Genomic DNA, 21,408 nt, shown 5'->3' on the forward strand with positions numbered 1-21,408 from the left:
AAGAACTTAAGAAAATTTGTGTGATAATTTAACAAATTCAGCGAGGCTAATTGATGAAGGAAGTCTATTCACACTATATTCATTTTAGTGCACTTATTGACTTAATGTTTCCCAAGCTCGAATGTAAGACCTCTATTTGAGGATGTGATAAAACAACATTTACCCTTAGAACTAATTGAGCAGCTTCTGTTATCCCTCTGTATTTACCTGAATCACCTATGACTGTCATGTTATGCAAGTTCGAATATGCTTTAAGGTGGAGGGATTTTTTGCAATAGTCTTCTATTAAAACATCATTTAAGCTACCTAAATGAATGGACAACATGTAGTTTTTCGACGCAAAAACAAAAAATCTTCCTAATAAAGAGACAGATAAATCAAAGAAGCCACAAGTCGATAATCAGAGTGTCCTAAAGAGTTACACTTACAAAAGTTGAGGAGACTGGATACGCTGTCAAATTAATTCAACACTGATGCTGCATTGAAAGTGAAAAGAGTCCATGTAATGTGGATACAATTCATCAAGTATACACAAAACAATCACTAGCTAATTTCAGTGATGTGCAACAAAATTCATATAACATAGCCACCAAGTTGACCATAAAATCCATCAAAACACATTAATGAGGAATTCATCTTACTTCAGTTTTGAATTCCCCCGACTTTAAGTATCTAAGCCACATTTTTACTGAATTTTCTCTTCAAGTGCAGTAAAGTAGCTCAAAGAACAGAAAGCAAAGTTATAACTGACAACTACATCGAGAAGGAGGCTACTATGGACTGTCAATTTTTACATGTGAATCAAAAAATTAAGCTCGCATAACAACGGGTAATATACCAAATTCATATTAAATTTCAGATCGAACAACATCATTTATCATGCCAAAACAGTCTAGCTGTGCAACTTTTAAGCAATTTGGATACACTTATATCTAAAAATTGGCTAAACTATTGATAAACGTACTATCTAATGCTGGAAATATGACATAGTACAGTGAAAATTGATCAATTTATTACCATCGCTGCATTTTGATACTTCTTGAACAGAGAAACGGATGGAGATGGGCCAGTCAAGCTATTCCTAGTGACACCATCTCTATCTTTTAACTACTTTTGTACTTGGCTTCCGATTGACGCTCAGCTCAGGTAAATCACAAGAACAATTAGGAGTAAATTGAAATTGTATATTACCAGTGGTCATATACTCAACAGAAGGTACCCATTTTACTGTTGATTGGCTCAACTTTGCATTGTAATTCTGTCAATTCATGGTATGGACAGATCATAAAAGGGCAACAGAAATATTGTTAGTAGAAGATTAAATTTTAAAGTAGTTTTACATACAGCAACAAGCAAAATGTTAGATGATTTGAAATCCTGATATATAATTTTAGCTTCTGGGCTGTGGAGATATGTCAGTCCTTTAGCTGCCTCGAGAGTAACCTTCATTCGGAGATTCTATGATAGTGGTTGGAAATAAGCACTCTTCTGTTCAAGATGTACCAAAGGTTAATTCAATGACATTACAGGGATGATATTAGTGGATGTCCTCAAATTAGATGTGGATTCAAGATTTCAAGTTTATGGATTTCTATAATGAACTAAGTTCATAGTAAAATAAATTTCTTATACATGGTTTAGAAAAAGCAATTGGGTCCCCATGAATCTACATTTCATATTGTGGATCTGTTCTTGCGTCAAATATGCAGTTATGGTTTCACACGAACTATACTTACTTCTGAATAGATGATTTTCCAAACTTCCCCTCGGCATGAATTCGCACACCAGAATCCTGTGTTCATCTTCTAAGCTGGCTCAGGTAAGCAATTTTTGCCTGTAGTTTAAGTGTACAGAGAAAACAGTTGATCAACTTATCAAGATCAAGAATTATAGGAAAGCTTCAATATCTTTAATATAACAATCATCAAAAATTTTAAAGGGAAGAGTTTATATACCAATCATTCCTTATGACCTTGAAAGCTTTCTTCAAGAATTTCACTTTGACTTTGAGGAGTCAACGAAGCTGATAAATATGAATGTGATCATGGAAATGNTGAATTCGCACGCCATAATCCTGTGTTCATCTTCTAAGCTGAATCATGTAAGCAATTTTTGCCTATAGTTTAAGTGTACAGAGAAAACAGTTGATCAACTTATCAAGATCAAGAACTATAGGAAAGCTTCAATGTCTTTAATAAAACAATCATCAAAAATTTTAAAGGGAAGAGTTTATATACCAATCATTCCTTATGACCTTGAAAGCTTTCTTCAAGAATTTCACTTTGACTTTGAGGAGTCAACGAAGCTGATAAATATGAATGTGATCATGGAAATGACGCCTAATTAATATGTATATTTGTATGTCTTCTGTCTGTTCCTAGTAAAAGTTGCACCAGTTTACATCAATTAAGTAATAAACTGAATAAGTTATAACATGTTAGTGTGGCATTTTAATACTTTAAGAATTTACATTTCTTACATTGCCACATAGTCATTGATACTGCCGTTTGGTTGACTCCTCATGGGCTGCAGAATGTTAATGGCAATATTGATTGCTGCATTACTCCATTTTGGAGTTAAAATATTTGTTACTGTTGCAGCTTGTCAACAAACCAACGGTTAGCCAAGAAAAGTTACATTGTCCATTAAAACTTTTGTAACCTTTCATACATTATTTCACTCATTATCCTCCATTATACCTTATAACCTATGTAACTCCTAAGACCATTATTTTCACTATTTACTACACCATTATCTTCCTATTCATTGCTAGGAAGACTTCTTCTAGTATAAATAGTGGTGGTCTTCATTTGGTTTGTTACATATACCACAACATACAACACACAAGAAAAATATAGAGTGAAAGAGTTAGTAAAAAAAGAGAGTTCTTATTAGTTGAAGGAAGGTGTTCTTTTTTTGTGGAGCTTTGGACTCAACTCTTGTACAAAGTTGTTGAGTTATACTTTGTGAAGGTTGTTGTATCCTGGAGTCAAGAGGACTACTGCTGGACCGGTGAAAACATTTGTTGCAATGGGCTTGAATCTCCTTAAAGAGAGCGAGATATCCGCGCCTCAGTCTGAAGAGATTATTTCTTCATTTTTATTTTCAATTGTAATCTTGTATTTTTGTTATCTTGTAAGTTTTCACTAACATAACACGTATAGCTTATTTCAAACTGAACACGTACATCTTCATTACATTTTTTTAAAATTTAGTAGAAATAGAAATTTATAATAGTACCTGATAAGCAAATCAAATTCGTGACTATCTTCTTGGCTTATTCGTCCTGGATGAACTTGAAGTTTCATAATGAACTTACTTTTAGTAGGGTTATAAGCATCCAGATCATAAAATTCTTCAGTTAAACCATTAGGGGCAAATGGTATAGGAACAAATCTCTGAGCCGATTTTGTAATTCCCTGAAGGCAATAACTATTGATTGAAATCTGCAATTTGCCATAGCTTTCAGATAAATGAATAAGATGTGTTAAAAATGGCGATTGTTTGCTATTTATATACCGAAACTTGCACTCTATGAAAATAAATAACTTATCTTACAAAGAATTCTTCATATTCAAAGAAAGTCTCCCTTGTCATATAAGCAAATTATAGTTTATGTTTATCTACATATACATATGTTAGTATTCAACATTATAATTCAACTGGAAAAATTAAATCAACTAAAGAGGGAGAAATACTGGACTTTCCACATAGGAGAAAGGGTTGTGAAAATAGGGTAACTCTAATAACTAATCCTTCCAGTTGAAAGTGTTTTCGAGAAAAAAATCAAAATTAAGTTTGATGTACCTGATAATGCTCAATGTTCCCTGCATGACATCTTTTCAATTTCTTCCTTTCTTTTCTTCTCCAAGTAGCTGTAAAGTCCTATTTATGAAAAATTAACAAATTGAAAAAATACCCACATCAAGAACAAAAGCGGAAGAAACACTACATTTCAATAATCAAAAGCACAAAAAATTGAAATACAAAGCGGGACAACGGAGAAGAAGAGGAGTAAACGACCATAACAACAACATCCAATCAAGTTTAGATTCAGNGTCATATAAGCAAATTATAGTTTATGTTTATCTACATATACATATGTTAGTATTCAACATTATAATTCAACTGGAAAAATTAAATCAACTAAAGAGGGAGAAATACTGGACTCTCCACATAGGAGAAAAGGTTGTGAAAATAGGGTAACTCTAATAGCTAATCCTTCCAGTTGAAAGTGTTTTCGAGAAAAAAAATCAAAATTAAGTTTGATGTACCTGATAATGCTCAATGTTCCCTGCATGACATCTTTTCAATTTCTTCCTTTCGTTTCTTCTCCAAATAGCTGTAAAGTCCTATTTATGAAAAATTAACAAATTGAAAAAACACCCACATCAAGAACAAAAGCGGAAGAAACACTACATTTCAATAATCAAAAGCACAAAAAATTGAAATACAAAGCGGGACAATGGAGAAGAAGAGGAGTAAACGACCATAACAACAACATCCAATCAAGTTTAGATTCAGTGCATGCAACATTACCACAACCTAAACACCAAAATTGATGAATAAAAAAAAGTCGGAACTCATCAAATGAAAAAAAAATTCGACAAAACGGATCTAAAATCAAAAGGCAAAGCAAAAATGAGAAGAAAGAAGGAAGGGAAGAAGCAGTGCATATCTAGGAAGGTATGCAGTTTAACTGAGAATTTCATATGAGGGCTTGCAAAACCCTTCCATTTTGCAGAGCATTTTTTCTTGGGACAGAGAGTGGATGAAAAGGAACAGGGATATATCATATACCTAGGACACGTGTTTCACATATGAATATACACATTAGTTAGAAAGCCATGAATCAAATTACCAAATTAACCCTATTAGTACAATTCACTTTACTTTTGGTACAACTTGTATATGTTGTGTTAGTCCAACTCTTGTTGGCTATATATATTGGCTTATATATTATATATAAATAAATAAACTAGATGGGGGATGCCCGTGCGTCGCACGGGCCCAACATGACTATAATCAAGAATTTACTGTACAACACTGTATAATATAGTACTTATTTCTTTATATTATGTGCAAAGTATTCACCTCCAACAATCAATCCAGAGCTTCAACTTGCTTCTTGTTGGGATATCAAGAGTTCAAGCATGAAACTGCATTGTGGTGCTTAGACAGTAAAAAAAATTAAGTTCTCTGCTTATTACTTCTTGTATATATCAAAATATTGATATCCACTCACTTACCACCAATTCAAAACTCACAGATAAAAACATATGCAAATGGGTCCATTTTTATGTTAACATTGTCTATATACTTGCAAAATTAAAGATTACCAACCTATGATACTAATCTTATTACCCAAATCATAATTATGGGTCAGATGAATTCCAAGGATTCGCTATTAATCCACCAAGTCAGTGGACTATAAATTCAACATGCAGCTCAAAGGATTGAACTATTGTGAATACATATTCTAAAAAATCGTACATTGTAATGCCATTTTTTTCTTCCATATCCACGAAATTGGAGCATGTATATTGAGAGATTAATAAATGAATAACTCTACTATTATACATATAAATATATTTAATTTTCAATAGTATAATCACAAAAATCAAGTTTAGGTAATTAAATTCATGTGCACTTCCATGGTGGAGAGATGTAGTTGATGTGCACTACCAAAAGATATATTCCTTTCAATATAGTTTTGCTTCTTTCGCTCTCGACTACATTCTTTACACCACTGCAACAAATGAAGAAAACGGCAAAGAGGTAAAATATTAATATAAATGTTAATAAACACTGCATATGTAAGGGTCATAAGTACATATAGCACAAAACATAAAATAAGAAAGCAAAAAAGATAAGTTGGAATGTTCAGAAAAATGTAGAGATAGTTAGAAGCTTAATTAAAACTTAATTCTTTACTTGTAGTTTCATACCATGTACTTGGAAACAACATTTCTTAGCTCGTGTCTCCTACCTACTCGAGGTAGAGGTAAGGTCTACATACATTGTATCCTCTCAAATCCCCTTTACAGCTCCATACCATGTAAATGATACATTTAAAATCCATTAGAAAATTAGTTACCGTAACCCCAGAATCTATTTTGCAGCAAAAGATACATGAATCCAGAAAGTTATCTATAGGATACAACATGTAAATAGTCTTCAGTTGCAATGTGAAATCATGAAGTTGAAAATATACTGGCCAAATAACAGAGGGAGGCTACAGTTTTGTTGTATTCATAAACACTGACCAAAAATAAGGATCAACACTGATTCTCTATTTGTATGAATGCCGTCAAGATACCTCCTAATTATAAAATGTCAAAAGCCTAAGTTATTTCTTTGTGTCTTGTGTTCACAATTTCGGGTGTGAGTCGAGAGGTTACATAGTAAAGATTCAAAGACCGTGAACAAAAAGTAGAGGAAAAAAAACTTATTTGCTAACTTTTTTATCTTAAATTTTTTCAAGATTAGTCAGATAAAAGATATTTTAGTAATATCAATTGTGTCTATTCAACCAATATGAACACATGAAACAAAAACTTTGAGAAAGTATACGATCACATGACAGACTTTCAAAGCTCAATGTCGTAATAGAATTTTCAATGTTAAAGTTGCCGCTTTTATCCAAGAACAACTACTAAAAATAAAGAGACCTTAAGGGCTTGAAAATTGGAGAACTCGAAATCAATACATAAAACAAAACAGGGAAAACAAATCCTTTTTCAACAGAAAACGATAAAAATTTAAAGGTTCTTAAAAGAATGTGGAATGATTCCTTAAGGGCTGAAAATTGGAGAACTTGAAATCAATCATTTCACCAGATTCAACATGCTTATTATTCTAATTTGTAACTCCAATAATTTTTTCTTTCACATATACCCCTCAAATTATAGTATTAGTAGCTAATTTTTTTCGGAAAGTTCAACATACCCAAGATGTATCATAAGAACTCAATAAGATCCAAAAAAAAATATTTGTGGAAGACCTAAAATAAAAATAAAATCAGCAGAATAATAAATATAATAAAATAATTATCTTCTAGACTTTCCAAGAAAATAATCGGATGGGTAAATAAGGGATAAAGGAGAGTAAAAAATGGATAAGGGAGAGTAAAAATTCGATAGGAAAAAGAGGTGATTTTCAGCACTGGTAGACAACGGAAGGAACTTGAGAAGTTGGCTTTGATGTAAAGGTTAGAAATGGCTGCCATGGATAATTGTAATGCAGAAAAGGAAGAGTAAAGTAGAAGGTGAGATGTTCCATTTTTGACATAAAAAGTAGTGATACACGTGTTTCTACCAAAAGCAGTACACGCTATGCACTTTTGGAAGAAAAAATAAGGCGAAATTACTATTTTAACCCTATTCTTACCGCTCAAGTCCTATTTGATGTGCAACTTACATGGCTTCTTGTACCACATTTTGATGCAGTGTTCGACCTCATAAAGTGTTACTCCTATATAGAAATGAGAGTTGATAGGGCTAACATAGCAATACAATCTGTACAACAAGCTCAGAAATGTGGTACCTTATTATATAAGCCACCAACATTGGGACAGACACAACATCAAATAGATGTACCAAAGGTAATGCAAGTTGTATAGTATTGGGGGTCACTTCATTGAACAAGTACTACTTCATAATTTCAAAAGTATTCTTATGTCCCTCTTCAGTAAAAAAAATACGTGTTCCATTTGCTACTAATCGGAGACACGCGTATGACCATCTCTGTTCATCATCTCTTCCCTTTCCTCATATAAGCGGTTCCTAAATATTCTGGTATTGCTTTTTCCTGCTTTCAGTTATGAATTTTTTTAATCTGATTTTTGTTTAATATGCTTGCAAATATGCTATCTTGATCATTAGTTTTAATTCTAAAAGCATTTTCCATTGTCTAATCGCATCATGTTAAAGGAAAAACTGATGTGAACCATGAAATTTAGATGTGAAATAGGACTGAAAGAAATTGGCAAAATGGTCTGGTGGACCCTTGTACTTGTATCTATTTGTATTGTGAACCCTTCTACTTACCATTTTGTCATCTAGACCCCTGAACCTATCCAAACCCAATATTTTAAACACTTTTTTTTGATGTGGCATCCTATGTGGAAAGACTCCACATGGAGCGTGTGATACACACAAAGTAAGAGCGTGAGAAGCCTTAAAAAGGCACTAACGGTCAGATTTTGACCTTTAAAGGCCATCTCTTCTTCTTTATTTTCACTTAATACCATTGTTGGACAAATTTGAGCTTTTTCCTCCTCTTTTTCTCGATTTTGTCTCTTCAAATTTTCTCTTTTATTTTGGCGCCTTTATTTTTTCCTTCGATCTACTTATCTTTTTTTTTGTGTGATTCTATTGTATTTTTGTTAGTTTGATTTTGTTGGTCTTCATGATGACGGTTTAATGTTGCTACTGTGGAATATATGCTGAACTAAAGACATCAAGGACACCAACTAATCTTGGAAGAATGTTTTGGGGTTGCCAAAAATATTCATCCGGTAATGGGTGTGGATTCTTCCGATGGACTGATGCAAATGATTCAACATGCCAAGAACAATACGGCATTAAGAATCCATCAACGAGTTCAGAGCAAGGAAGACAAAGAAGACAAGGAAGGCAAAGAAGGCAAGGAAGACAAGGATCACACACTAGTATTGATATCATTGTTATTGTGATTGTTGTTATTTGGTTTCTAGCCGTTATTTTTAAGATATATTGATTTGTACTAGGTGTTATTTGATAATGAAATGGATTTATTTCCTTCAGAAATCTGAATAGCAATTTCATTCAAACACAAATTCATACAGAAAAACAAAGTCTTCCCAATAGCAACTTAACACAAATTCATATAGGCACCATTCATATAAAAAAAAACAAAGTCTTCCCAATAGCAGAACCAAAACAGTTGGGATCAAGTCATTAATCAAATTAAAGTTAGTTGGGATCAAGCCATTACGCTAAACCAAGTGAAATCTAATGTGTGCTTTGAGTGCTTTGTGTGCCTTGAGTGCCGTTAGTGCTTCTGTAACTCTCCTCCCGTAGCTACCTTTGAGTAATTGCAACTCTTCCCTTCCACCTTAGTCCATTGGGTTTTGTAACCAAGATCAATATTGGTAGGAGTTGAACTTGACAATGTAGCACTCTGTAATACCCTATCAGTATTTGCAGACTGAGAGAACAACAAAAATCTTAACTTAAAAGATGAACTAATATCAATTAAAGCAATTTAATGCGTTTAAATGATAAGATACATACCCTTTCAGTTACACTGCCACCTGATCCAAATAAGAGACCATAACCAACTGTCTTTGCTTTTTTTGGTCTTGGTTTCTTATATGCAAGAGTTGCACCACCTCTCAAAGTTGTGCTAGTCTTTCTTTTTTGGCCAGCTGCACTAGAAGTTGATTGTTGAGTACTTAATTGTCTCATATCACTTGATGTAGCACTGATATGCCTTCCACCAGATGCCAAGGCAATTGCAGGCGTCACACCACTTGATGAATCATTTGTAGGCCTTCTTGCACTAATTAGACCTGCACTTGGAGTGCAACCTGCACTTGGACCTACATTTACACTTGACTGGCTTTCAGCAGTTGCATCACTTGCAACACTTGTTCCAGCAGCAACATTTTTCTACAAACATCTATTAAAATCATCAATATTTTCATCAACATCATAGAGTGAATCAGAATAAGAATGTTCTTCAACTCTAGGGGCAGGGGCTTTTTCTTCAACTAAAGGAGGACTGCTCTTCAACTAAATGGGATTGATTTTGGTTTAAATCCCTATTTTCATTTTCATCAAATAGTTGAGATGAACACACATCAGCCCTATTTATTTGTGGGGAGGATGACAAAGCAGCCTTATTTTTGTGTGGGGGAGGAGGACACATCAGCATTATCTTGTTGTGGAGATGAGGACACATCAGCATTAGTGCTAGGCAATACAAGTATCTCCTCAACAACTAAAGGTATACTAGTGGGATGTACAAAATATACATCAACAAAATCAGCACCCTTCAAACTATTAAGAAAGTTTAAAACATCAGAATCAATATTTAACATGTAAAAAGTACCATTCTTGTTTGACTCTACATCCAAATGTCTCAACATTTTCAACACCCAATTCCAGTGCTATTTTATGAAACAACTTAATATGTAACTCATCTACATCTATATTAATCTTTTCAACACTAGTGATTCCATTGGATACCTTAAAGTAGGATCAGATACAAAACAGCCCCCATAGTGAAATTGAAGTGTCACTATAGTTAAAGCCATTACCTTGCGATGCCTGTAAAGTAAAAAAAAAAACTACAGTTAAACCATAAACTTACCATGACTATAACACAAAAAGCCCTAATTTTTTGAAGGAAATAATGAATTGATGTAACAATGGACCACTAACACTATCAATACACAAGACAATTGATCAAAAATAAATTATTAATTTTAGTCAAAATTGGGATTTTACGAATAAACCCTAGAATCTACTCGAATTCACGAAATATGCCATTGAAGTCACTTGAAGTCATACATCAACTAAGAAAGCATATTATACGAACATTACACCCAAACCAAAGTAAAATCCCCAAAAAAATTCAGAAAATCGAATGACAATCGACCCTAAAATCAAACAGATACGCATGAGAAAATGAAAAAAATCAGAACTAACGCAAAAGGCACGAACTTACAATAAAAATCGGAGTGGAACTGAGTTTTAACTGAGCAAAGGTTTGGAAAATCACAGACGAACGTGTTGTTAGTGGGGAAATCGCGGAGAGGAGAAGAGGAGAAGTGCAAAAGTCGCGAAGGTTTGGAAAATTTCGCTGGGGTTGGACTATTCTTAGTTTGAGTCATTTGCCACGTGGAATATAATATCATACGTGGATTAATTTTTTTTCTTTTTGGCCAACGTGTACGTGTTTGTGCAACACGCACCATACCACATCAAAAAAAATATTTAAAATGTTGGGTTTGGATGGGTTCAGGGGTCCAGATGACAAAAGGGTAAGTAGAAGGGTTCACAATACAAACAGATACAAGTACAAGGGTCCACCAGACCATTTTGCCAAAGAAATTTGAGCAAAAAATTTAAAAAGCAAACAAAAACGAACCTGATATTGAAACACCAGATAAATAACTGTGAAAATTGTCTTTGAAAGTATGAAAAAAATAAATATCAACAAATTAAAGAGAAACAAAGGAAGAAAATTTATGCTGAAGAACATTAAAAGGGAAAGTTTTAACAGAATAAGCCATGAAATTGGAAAATATGAAAAGAGTTGAATAAAATTGGAAATGAGATAAAAGCTTACCTAAGATTAGGAGTAGGAGAAATGAATTAAAAGAGTAGAATATCGCATTTTGAAGACCTGTAGATGTTTCTGCTCTTAAGAACTGATATTTCTAGTCTGTCCTTGGCTCTAAAAACATTTGTTTGTCTCTTCTTTTCTGCTTGTCCAAATATTAAATTCATCATCATATACATATTTTATTTATGTAAAGAGAAAACAAAAGAGAGGGGCCCTTTACAAATCCCACCAGAAAGGCAATAATGTAATCTATGTTACATGTTCACTCCAACAAAGTTATATTCAACCGACATGATGTCATAGTTGTACCTTTAGGGTCATTTGGTACACCAGATAAGAAGAACAATCTCGAGATAAGGTTTAGGATTAACTTCATTTCATGTTTGGTATGAGACATCAACTAACCCATGAATATTTTATCCCACAATTTGTACTAGAAGACCAACGCACTTCATGCATTGTATGATATAAGGAGCAGACATGAGTCTCAAACTAAGAAAATAATTTCTACACCCCTACTTTTGTTAACATGAACAACTTGGACTTCTCTCTTTCTCAGCAAATGTACACTATCATTTACAAAAACTTTTAGGCATTTCAAGTGATTAGAAATAACACAGACAACTTGCACAAAAACAAAACATTAGATTACCATTTTCTCTAGAGAAACATATGGTATAAGTCTAACCTTTTCATAACCATTTCTCTTGATCTTTCTACCCTTGCTCCCTCTGACCCTTGTTTACTCGAAAGACTATTTCTCTTGATTTTACTACCCCTGCTCCCTCAGACCCTTGTTTACTCGAAAAACCATTTCTCTTGATTTTTCTACCCTTGCTCCCTCTGTCCCTTGTTTACTCAAAAGAGGGAATGTCATAGTGAGAAACTTCATTGCTGAAAATGCAGAATTAAGAGTTATAATCATGAAAGTCGAACCAAAAAAGAGATGATAGGATAGTCATTCAAAGAGTCGACCACTTGTTAGAGACAATAGATTAAAACACCCTGCACTACGAAAATCTTGTAAACATCAAGGGTATAAGTGAGGAATTGCTGAAGTAAATAAAAAAAATACCAACCCAAGAAAAAAGTTAAAAAAAAAAAGAAGTGACCGTAGATTTTCAACAAAGGGGTATCCAGGAAGTTTAAACTTGAACAAAATAGTTATATTGCACTCTACTGACAAAGATAAAAAGGAAAATATAATCACTATAAAGCTTTTTAAGGCTCAAGTTTAAACTTTCAATCAAATTAATGCTTACCAGCAGAACATCGAGCATGTTGATAGTCCTAATGTGTGAGTATCCTACTACTTAACAAAAGTGAATTGATTAATCAAACTAATAAATAATAACTCAAAAGAAGCAATATTTAATTTTATTCTCCAATCTAATAATAAATGTAGAATTTATAAAGCTATTAAATGGAAGGAGACAATAACATATGTGACAATCATCATTTGAAGTTAGATGTAATTGAAAGAATAAAAAATATTACTCATGAACCAAAAAGTATGTTGAGAGATAATGGTTTCATAAATTTCTCCTTCGACAATATCGTCTTCAATCTTTCTTGAAATTTGAAGATCACTCCCTGCTTTGCCAGGGTCAACAAAATAAGAAATTCATTAGAAAATATAGAAGACAATATGATTCATGAGTAGTTCAGTATAGCAGCTTAGACTCACCAACAAAATCCAAAAAAAGTTAATACTGACCTAGAATCTTCAAAATTGAAGCGGCGTACCTTGTAGAAAACCTATTAGGAGGAGAAATGAAAAAACTTTTAGTTAGTTCAAGCATACTATCAAACACTTTTGTTGCATAAATTCTTAAACTGAATTAACTGCGCATTTCATTTGAAAGAGAAAAAGAGGAGAAAAGCCCTAAAATAGGTCATTATCTTTAAGCTTGGATTCAAAATCATCCATAAAATTGCACCTGAATATAAAAATAATTAGTACATGCATATTGAAAATTTAATAGAAAACAACCCTAAAAAACAAATGGTGATTATAGACAACAAAATTTCAATAATAAAGAAATTTGAACGATAAATTCCTCACACTATCAGATGACAAAATTTGAAAACCATTAAAAAAGAAAAAATGTATAATTTATAGAGAGATTTAAAAACTGAGAAAGCAATGGAAGAAATCAGTGGTAGGCAAATCAAGAAAATAAAATTTGCCTAAATAGTACACGTGGTTTGATGAGAAAGAACTATAGTATAGGTGTTTATACAAAAGTAAAAGATATTGAATAGCCAATCAAATTGGACCAAGTTTATAGTACAAGTGATAGTGTTATTGGTACAATTATTAAAATTACGATTTTGCCCTTGTTCGTCCTCCCAAGCTCCCATTTCTAAATAGGAGTAAAGTAATAAATATATTATGTATACATAAATATTTAGAAGAATAATTATGGAGAACATGGTAAGAAACAACAAAGTTTAAAGAATATTTTCAAAATTAGAAAACTTAAAATCAGTAAATAGAAAAGAATGTAAAATTATTTTTTTTTCAAGAAAAAAAATCAAGCCCACTGGATGCATAATATTTCTTTAAGGAAAATTATTCTCCTCAAGTATCCGAGGTTAAGGATATCCTTCCAGGATAGAACGATCTTACTCATTGGTGTATAATTAAGTACCTAAAATCATGGTGCCAACAAACCACTCAATGACAATAAAGTACACTAGAATTTGTTTATGCAGAATAAGAAGAACTTAAAAAAATACTTTTTAAAAAAATAAGAGAAAACCATCTATTTATAGACAACAAAGAATAATATGAACAAGTATTTATTGTGCCTTCGCTTCTCGAAAAATTCACAATCATTTGAAAAAGTCACAACCCTTTGAAAAAGGCACAACCATTCCAAAAAGTCACAACCCTTTTAGAAAATTCACAACTTTCAGAAAAATCGAAACTCTTCAAAAAAAGTCACGACCCTTCAGAAAAATAAAAAACTCTTCATTTTTCATTCAGAGCTTTTTAAAATCCAACAAAAATTAGTCATCAAGGGGTTAGGTTTGAATTTTGAAAATGCTAGTGCAACTAAAGCTCTTTACCCTTCTTGTATTATAAGAGATGAGATCAACACTGAAGTCTAATGAATGATAATCTTGAAGCTACTTCTACATTTAGACACAAAAGATTATAATGCAATCATGTAGCCATGACAACAAACATTTGAATGACTCAAAACTATTATACATACACCAAATATAAATGTACATATAAGTTACTATTTATTTCGTTAAAATGCCACACATACTGCAATAGTTTAATTTGTTGAAACGATATACACTACAATAAAAATAACTTTTAGCGGCAATAAATAAACACATTAATAAAAAGTGTTAAAGTCTTTACCGGTATTAGTTAAGTACCATTAGATCCAATGTCGCTAAAGACTTTAGGGACATACACAAAGAGTGCTAATTACCGCTAAAAATACATATTTAACGACACTTGAACTATTGCCATTACTTAATTGTCGTTAAAGATCATTTTTTTGACACAGTGATATCATGATACTAACTTTATATTAGTAAAAGACAATATAATTGTTGATATATAAGTTTGTGCGTATATTGGGTCAATCATAAGTCATAACCCACTAATTGTAAAGTGAATGGTGGAGAATCATATTTGATGGATCTTCCTGCTTTATTCTACACTTAAATGCATCTTACTATTTATAGATGGGTCCGTCCATGCGACAAAGCAATCTATGACGCTAGTAATTTTGCACTCGTGTCTTAGTGTAAAACACACAACATGTTTAAAAGTGTTTAGAGTGAGTAAAAGTCTTGTATTAGTTGGAAAATGGACTAATTATTGTTTATATATATTTGGACAATCTAGAAAAAAAGCTTTTTAACAAACTCCCTGGTGCCTTAGGAAGAGAGATAGAAGAAAGACGGAACAAAAGAGAAGGAGTAATGTAAAACCCAAACGCTAACTGGTCTATAGGACATAAAATACAACATGTTATGAAAATATTACAAGAAAAATGTACAAATATACAAATACAAAAATAATTAAAACAAAACGAGACAGGTTTTTGTAAAAATATATACACAACACAAAGCTATGATCAAAGTACACCAAAAAGAAAATACATGATAATGGTCGGAATGAAGTTTTCCTTTCGGGAGTCCTCAGGTGACCTTGTAACTACTTGAAGAAAATAAATATTCACACGCTTTTTACACAAACACTCACATTTTTTAAAAAAAAAAAAAGTAAATATGTAAAACCTTAAACTTTAAGAACTCTAAAACTAATCTCTCTAATATGCTTTGCTTGCTCTGCTCTTCTTCTAGAAAATGGTCTCTTATTTATAGCTGAGGATCCGGATTTGAAACTCGGATTTCAAATTTTGAAAAAGCTTTCTTCACCTGCCGGATGCTCTTAGGGCCCCATCGTCACATGGTTTTTTTATAAGCCCAGTGTTAAGACAAACCACAAAGCCCATTCATACAATACAACATCAAGAAAGACACCGACAAAATCATATTTTGTGATCATTGTTCGTCAATGACAGAAGGTTTTAGAAGACAAAACCAAAATATTGACAAACTCGAAAAAGAAAAGGAAAAATTGACCCAACATATTCATGTCCTGCAAGAAAGAATAAAATTTTTACAATTTGATATCAACCAGACCATACCATTATCAGACAAACAAAAGAATTCTCCATCTCATTCTAAAATGAATAAGACGGGTGTACATTCCCCAAAGAATGTAGAAAGAGCTATTGTATCGACTAAAGATACAGTTAGTCCCGTTCATTTAAATAAATATAAATAAAGGCTGGGATATGTTGTGGTATAAAGGTGAAGGTGATTTAGATAAAATAAAGTGATTTAAATAAATATAAATAAAGGCAAGGATATGCTGCGTTTGTAAATAAGGTTGTAAAATCCTACTCAGTACTCCCTCTTCCTGCTCCGTTATCTAGTTTAGTAGTTTTTTCTTACTAAATCTATGTAATTTCTTCCAAAATTCTTTTTATTTTAAAAAAAATGTTGTTCATTTCTCCTTATTTTATTTTGTTCATCTCTTTTCTTTAACCCTTGTTCTTAGCACCTGTTTCTTTAACCACACCCTGGGATACATAGCCCTTTCGATTCCCTGACCATTGCGGACTTTTAACTTCCCTAGGACTTTACAAGTTACTCCATCGGGGTTATTAAGAAGGTAAGGAACTAACCATTTACTAAGAATAATTTAAACAATATATGAACAACGTGGTAATAAACATCATATTATATAGTCATAATAACAATACATATATACCGATACATACTACAGGGAGAACTTACTAAGATCTAGAAAACTGATAACTATTTACATGATAATGGTCGGAATGAGGTTTCCCTTTCGGGAGTCCCCGGGTGACCTTGCAGCTACTTGAAGAAAACAAATATTCACACTCTTTTTACACAAACACTCACACTTTTTTTTTTAAAAAAGTAAGTATGTAAAACCTTAAACTTTAAGAACTCTAAAACTAATCTCTCTAATATGCTTTGCTTGCTCTGCTCTTCGCTCTCTTATAATTTATTACCATTCTAGCCTTTCCTCTTACTATTTCGCTATGGTTTCTTACCATAAATGTTGTTGACCTATGTTTTGAAGTTGATCTTCTTATTACTCCTAATTTTAGTAATTCTTTTATCTAGTCTTCGAATTCTTTCAGGTCTTCATTCGTTGATTCTATCGAACCTGTCACGACCCGAGAGCACTCTCTAGTCGTAACCGGCATATTCGACCTCGAAGAGGTCAAATACAAGCCTCATGGATCATTCATTCATCGCATAGACACTAAAACCCCCAAGGAAACAAAACTTTCTTCACACACGAAGAAACTTTCATCAAATAACAAGCGGAAGACTTTCTAGACTTTATCCAAGATGTCTCAAAACCATCTAATACTTGAATACAACAATGGGACTAAGCCCACTCAAAACTATAACAAAACTACAAGACATAAAGGAACATGTTGGTTATTGTCCTCGAATATATGAGGACTTACCAAGTCTTCATCTTCAAACATCTTAGGAACCTATCCATCAACCATGGAATATCGACATCTCCAAATCCCTACACTTTAGTCAAAAAGGAAAGAAAGGGGTTAGTACAATTAAGTACTAAGTATGGAAACCATGCAAAAACATGCTAAAAAGGACATTTGGTTGAAAGTCATGCCCTATGCAATTTTAGTAAAACTTCATGAATATTGACATATTAGACATATTATAGAACATAACCAACATATAAGACATTAACCACATTATAGACATACTCAACATCTTCACCACGTAACTCATTTTATCATCCAAGAACCCTTATCTAAAGTTACCCTAAGACACACTTGAGTGAGACATGAAGTGGCCGCCCATACAACCTCTTCATACACACCTAAGTGTTCCTCAAGGCTACTATAGATAAGAACCATCATGCTTCAAGGTAGCATACTAAGTAACTCACTTCATTAACATAAGTTATCCATTCAACAAATCATTTAGACAATAAGTCAACATTCTTCTTTAAAGTCATTTAGGACACATTCATGCATTTAGACTTAGGGAACTCACTTTAGCACCTTCAAAGCCCACTCATGCCATGTGTATATAGCATTCCATACTACTACCTACACGTTGTAGAACCTATCATGTAACTAGAGTTCAAACTAAGGCTATCAAGTTTTACATTTAGAGATCCAAGTGTCAAGAAAATAGCACAAATTTCCAAGAGATTCAATAACAAGGCTCGCCCAATATATACATTATGTCGTCACACCAACCACAAGCAAGTAACAAGAAGGCCCAACGCGCGGTATCAAGAAGGGTCAAAGACCAATAATCAAGAGAACCAAGAACCATATTAAAAATGGCTTTCTAATTCATACTTAAAATGGACAACTTCCATTCATAAGACGAACTAAAAATATAAAGTCAAGATAACAAGTGATCCGAATCAAGAGGCATGCCAAGAGTGACAAAGTCACAGCCACAAGAAGGACAAGGTCCCAACAAGAGTGTTAGGTGATCAAACAGTCCGTACAAGTGGGCCAGTAACATGAGCGTCTTTAACGTCTTAAAGGATACCAACATGACAGTGACAAGAGGTAGCCAAGGTACCAAGATCAACTTTCAAAAATTCAGCAGTTAAAAGAGTGCAAGTACAAGTTTATACACAAACTAAGTGCTTTAGCAAAGAACCCGTCCAACACAACTTTGCGTGTTCAGACCATAGACCAACCAACGTTTCAAGGTCCTCAACTTGTTCACGAGTATATACAACCTTAAAAATACAATTAAATAACTTATTTAACTTCTATAAGCTCAGTAATGTTGACGTAAAATATGATCAGCATCACAAGTAAGCCTAGCATGTACAAATACAACTATGCTCCCAAAACAGTGAATCTGTCCAGCCGGGTATCTCTAGTCGCAAGTTAGATTTGAAAAGGAAAACAGCAAAACTAGACTTTCTAACCTTCACGAAAGATGTAACTACATCTCTTAAGGTTGCAAACAAACAAGAATCACCATAAAATACATTTTGCAAAATGATATATTCAAAACACTAACAACTGATCATACAGGATTTCAATTTCCGAAATCTGGGCAGAACTTGCCCTATGTTGCGTCCCATATTTCGTATCCATAACAGTTAAATTAGAGTTTTACACAAACATAAGAGTTGTAGGTATCGGAGTTAGCTTTCCAAATCATATTTATATATTGTAAACGAAGTTCTAGAGAACGAGATATGCATAAATTACTAAACACTAGCCAACTCAGAAACAGATTTCATCACTTACATGTGAAAGGAATGCCCTATCGATTTATATTCCACATAGCTTTTCATTTATCAAGAAGAGCACCTAAGTCTACCAAGTCAAGAGATGACATTCAACAATATAAGGCACTTCACATTCCATCATCTTCATTCAGAAGCGTTAAGAGAGAACATACTTTTAATCACAATACAATAATACTTTATTCAAGCTCACCTTGGGATCCCATGAACACATTTATATTCACAACATGATTACCTTTACTTCATTAGATTCTCATTCAAATCCTTTACATCACATTCACATATATGATATCATGTCAACACTTCAATTCCTCATATAATGCCTTCANTCAATTTCCGAAATCTGGGCAGAACTTGCCCTATGTTGCGTCCCATATTTCGTATTAATAATAGTTAAATTAGAGTTTTACATAAACATAAGAGTTGTAGGTATCCGAGTTAGCTTTCCAAATCATATTTATTCATTGTAAACGAAGTTCTAGAGAACGAGATATGCATAAATTACTAAACACTACCCAATCTCAGAAACAGATTTCATCACTTACATGTGAAAGGAATGCCATAGCCTATCGATTTATATTCACATAACTTTTGATTTATCAAGAAGAGCACCTAAGTCTACCAAGTCAAGAGATGACATTCAACAATAAAAGACACTTCACATTCCATCATCTTCATTCGTAAGTGTTAAGAGAGAACATACTTTTAATCACAATACAATAATACTTTATTCAAGCTCACCTTGGGATCCCATGAACACATTTATATTCACAACATGATTACCTTTACTTCATTAGATTCTCATTCAAATCCTTTATATCACATTCACATATATGATATCATGTCAACACTTCAATTCCTCATATAATGCCTTCAAGGCCATAGTCATAATACATTCAATAAGTAAACACCTTCACCATAAGTGGATCACACATCAATCTATCACAATTCTATATCAATTCTACATTAACAATGAAGTTAGGACAACTTACCCTTTTCCAAAGCCACAATAACCATTCCTCAATTCTTCAACAATTATCAATAGATAAACATAGATAATAATAGAAATCAACTACTCAACTCAACCTAAGAATTTTTCCATCATCATTCAATCATAAACATTCAACCCACTTCATAAGCCAAATTTAGGAAACTTGGAAAGACATGGGTTCATGGACTTTTCTTTCTTAAAACCATCAATAAACATCAATAATAACATAAATCATCATTAAAAATCATTGAATGCAAGAACCCATGCTAGAACCGAAATTAGGACTTTATTGAATTTTTGAAGAACTTACAAAACACTTTGATTTGGCTCCTTGAATGGAAAAGTAATCAAGGATAAAGGATCCCCATACCTTAACCTTCATGAATCCCACAAAACTTGAAGAAGAAACACCATGAAATCCTCAACCCTAGCTCCCACTTCATCTTCTTCCTTGAGTTAGAGAGAAATATAGAGAGAGGGAAGACTTTGGGATTTTGATTTTGGGAAAAGAGAGTAAATGACTTGTTAAAAGAATTAAAACCTTATATAAGTCATTTAATTAACTCCTAACCGACCCCCTAAGCCTTTAATCTAATAACTAATTAATTCCCAAAGCCCCAACTAATTAAAATGTCAAAAACTGGCAGCATCTACGGACCCCAAATCTCTTTGAACTAAACTCAAAAAGCCGATTTACATTATTTAATCAAGTTACCAACTTCAATACACATGTGAGGCTCTAATTCTTCCTATTTCATTTTTAGGGTCGTTACATCATCCCCCACTTGGGAACATTCGTCCTCGAATGACACTTTAAACACATAAGGGGGTAACGACTCAAGACTAGCAGTCCACAATCATACATACAACATTATAAACATAACACATATCTAGGAGGAGCATCAACTCCACATCAACAAGGATAAAACAACTTCATGCAATTCAAGAAAGTAGGAATACATCTACCAACTCCTTATGCATAAAACCTTCACATTCTTCATTTCATTGGAGGAACTTCGTTCTCCAATTCACATCATTTTCATCATAACATTAATAGACACAATATCCAATTTCCTCATAAAATCACATTATGTAACATTTTCAAGAACACATTTAAGCATGCTCAATAAGTCAACTCATGCAACATTTAAGCATGTTCACCATTTCACCTCATGAAGCAAATAGACAAATCATACTAGATGCACATTAACAAGAGGAACACCATTCATGAAAACTCATT

The 21,408-nt window shown here is 33.0% G+C and overlaps 1 long non-coding RNA gene across 1 annotated transcript; it reads right to left on the reverse strand.

Annotated features, from left to right (window-relative positions):
* Window positions 1–240: 240 nt before the first annotated feature.
* Window positions 241–3,361, reverse strand: LOC125856749 (uncharacterized). The gene is made up of 5 exons (XR_007445557.1): window positions 3,241–3,361; window positions 2,238–2,377; window positions 1,737–1,834; window positions 1,345–1,488; window positions 241–1,258 (listed from the first exon to the last, which is right to left on the reverse strand). It is a non-coding gene; the product is annotated as an uncharacterized LOC125856749 (long non-coding RNA).
* Window positions 3,362–21,408: the final 18,047 nt, after the last annotated feature.

Source organism: Solanum stenotomum, chromosome 2 (genome assembly GCF_019186545.1).
Source record: "Solanum stenotomum isolate F172 chromosome 2, ASM1918654v1, whole genome shotgun sequence".
Lineage (NCBI taxonomy): Eukaryota > Viridiplantae > Streptophyta > Magnoliopsida > Solanales > Solanaceae > Solanum > Solanum stenotomum.